Here is a 2,636-nt window from a genome sequence, read left to right on the forward strand (position 1 = left end):
GAAGCCACATGATTTCAGAGACCGTCCGTGCGTCTTTCCGTCCGGAGTCAAGCAGACGGTAGGCTCGGAGCTGGGAGGGAGCCTTCTTCAAGGCTTTAAGAACCCTCACTCCACACACATAGAGCCTGTCTCTATATGCCGTCACCTAGATGCTTCTGTGGCCTCCCCTTGGCTTCAGCACTGGGGACACCCTCTACCGAGCACCATGGGAGGTAGAACTTGGCATTGTGGCTTGGCTGATCCAGATGGCTGTCCTTGACTTCTGGGTAGTTTCATGGGGACACAGGCCAAGTGGGCAGGGCTGGAGCTCCCAAGGCTGGACTCTAGGGACAGAGATAGCCGGAGAAGGTGAGAGGGTAAAGAATAAATGGTGGATGAGTGCTCGCTTTGGCAGCACAAATACTGAAATTGGAATGATACAGAGAAGATTAGCATGGCCCCTGTGCCAGGATGACACACAAATTCGTGAGTCGTTCCATATTTATTTATTTACTTCTTTATTTATTTATTTTAATTTTATTTAAACACCGTAATTACAAATATGATTGTAGTTGTATGATTGCAGTCATGTTAAGAACACCCCCCTTCACTAGTGCAACGTTCCCACCACCAATGTCCCAGATCTCCCTCCTCCCCACCCCACCCACACCTGTACTTAAAACAGGCTTTCTATTTCCCTCATTCATTCACATTGTTAGGATAGTTCTCAATGTAGTTATTTCTCTAACAGCACTCATCACTCTTTGTGGTAAGCTTCATATCATGAGCTGCATCTTCCAGCCCTCATCTCTTTTGTCTCTGAAAATTTTGCAAGAATGTCTTTCATTTTTCTTAAAACCCATAGATGATTGAGACCATTCTGTGTCTTTCTCTCTCTCTCTTTGATTTATTTCGACTCAGCATAATATTTCTATGTACATCGCATGTATAGGAAAATTCATAACTTCGTTTCTCCTGATGGCTGGCATAATATTCCATTGTGTATAAGTACCACAATTTCTTTAGCCATTCATCTGTTGAAGGGCATCTTGGTTGTTTCCAGAGTCGTGCTATGGTAAATAGTGCTGCTATGAATATAGGTGTAAGGAAGGATTTTTGTTTTGTATTTTTTGTGTTCCTTGGTATATCCTATGAGTGGGTATGAGCTGGATATTATGGGAGCTCAATTTTTGGAGGGAATCTCCATATCTCTTTCCATAAAGGTTGGACTAGACTTCATTCCACCAGCAGTGAAAAAGAGTTCCTTTTTCGTCCACATCCCCGCCAGTACTTGCTTGTTTTCTTTCTTTGTGATGTGTTGCCAATCTCAGTGGCATGAGATGGTACCTCATAGTTGTTTTGATTTGCATCTCCCTGATGATTAGTGATGTGGAGCATCTTTCATGTGCCTTTTGGCCATTTGCATTTCTTCTTTTACAAAGTGTACTGTCATTGTCTCTCTCCCCATTTTTGATGGGGTTAGATTTTTTTCTTGTAAAGTTCTGTCAGTACCTTGTATATTTTGAATATTAGTCCTTTATCTGATGGGTGTTGGGTAAATAATTTCTCCCACTCAGTGGGTGGTTTTTGGTATTCTGGGAGCTATCTCTTTTGATGGTGCAGGAAACTTCTCAGGTTAATATCGTCTTCATCTGTTTATTTCTGCTTCCACTTGTTGGAGAATGCTGTTTCCTACTTAAAGATGCCTTTATCTCAATGTCATGAAGTTTTTTTACCTACATGTTGTTCAATATACCTTATGGTTTTTAGATCTGATATCAAGGTCTTTAATCCATTTAGATTTTAACCTTATTTTTTCTGATTTTTTTTTTCCGGGCCACAGTCCGTTTGATGTTCAGAGCGGTTACTCCTGGCTAATCGCTCAGGAAATCGCCCTGGCTGGGGGGACCATATGGGGACACCGGAGGATCGAACCATGGTCCTTCCTTGGTTAGCCACTTGCAAGGGCAGACACCTTACCTCTAACGCCACCTCGCCAGCCCCTGGATTTTACGCTTTGTACATGGTGTTAGCTGGGGGTCTGAGGTTCGCTTTTTTGCAATGTGGTTAACCAGTTGTGCAAACACCAACTTGTTGAAGAGGCTTTCCTTGGCTCCATTTAGGATTTTCTTGGCCCTTTATTAAAAACTAGGTAGTTGTATGTCTGGCGAACATTCTCTGAGTGGTCAAGCCAAATTCCACTGATCTGAGGGTATGTCTTTATTCCAATATCATGGTGTTTTGACTACTATTTCTTTGTAATACAGCTTAAATTGGGGAAAGTTAATGCCTCCCATATGTCCTTGTGGTCCAAGGAGTGGTGCTTTAGATATTCGAGGGTGTTTATTGTTCCAAAAGAATTTCAGCAGTGTTTTGATCCACTTCTGTTGAAGAATGGTCAGTTAGAGGAATTACTTTCAATCTGAACAATGGCTTTTGGAGAGTATTGCCATTTTAATGATGTTTGCTCCTGCCAGGGTATGTGTTTCCATTTCCGCGTGTCCTTTCTTATTTCTTGGAGCAGAGTTTTTTATAGTTTTCTTTGTATAGATCCTTCTCATCTTTAGTCAGGTTGACTCCAAGATATTTGAGTTTGTGTGGGCACTAATGTGAATGGGGTTGTTTTCTTAATGTCCATTTCTTCCCTATCATTATTG

The 2,636-nt window shown here is 41.8% G+C and overlaps 1 non-coding gene across 1 annotated transcript; it reads left to right on the plus strand.

Annotated features, from left to right (window-relative positions):
• Window positions 1-378: 378 nt before the first annotated feature.
• Window positions 379-485, plus strand: LOC126029080 (U6 spliceosomal RNA). Its single transcript, XR_007502737.1, has one exon. It is a non-coding gene; the product is annotated as a U6 spliceosomal RNA (small nuclear RNA).
• Window positions 486-2,636: the final 2,151 nt, after the last annotated feature.

The sequence above is a fragment of the Suncus etruscus genome, chromosome 14 (genome assembly GCF_024139225.1).
Source record: "Suncus etruscus isolate mSunEtr1 chromosome 14, mSunEtr1.pri.cur, whole genome shotgun sequence".
Taxonomy (NCBI): domain Eukaryota; kingdom Metazoa; phylum Chordata; class Mammalia; order Eulipotyphla; family Soricidae; genus Suncus; species Suncus etruscus.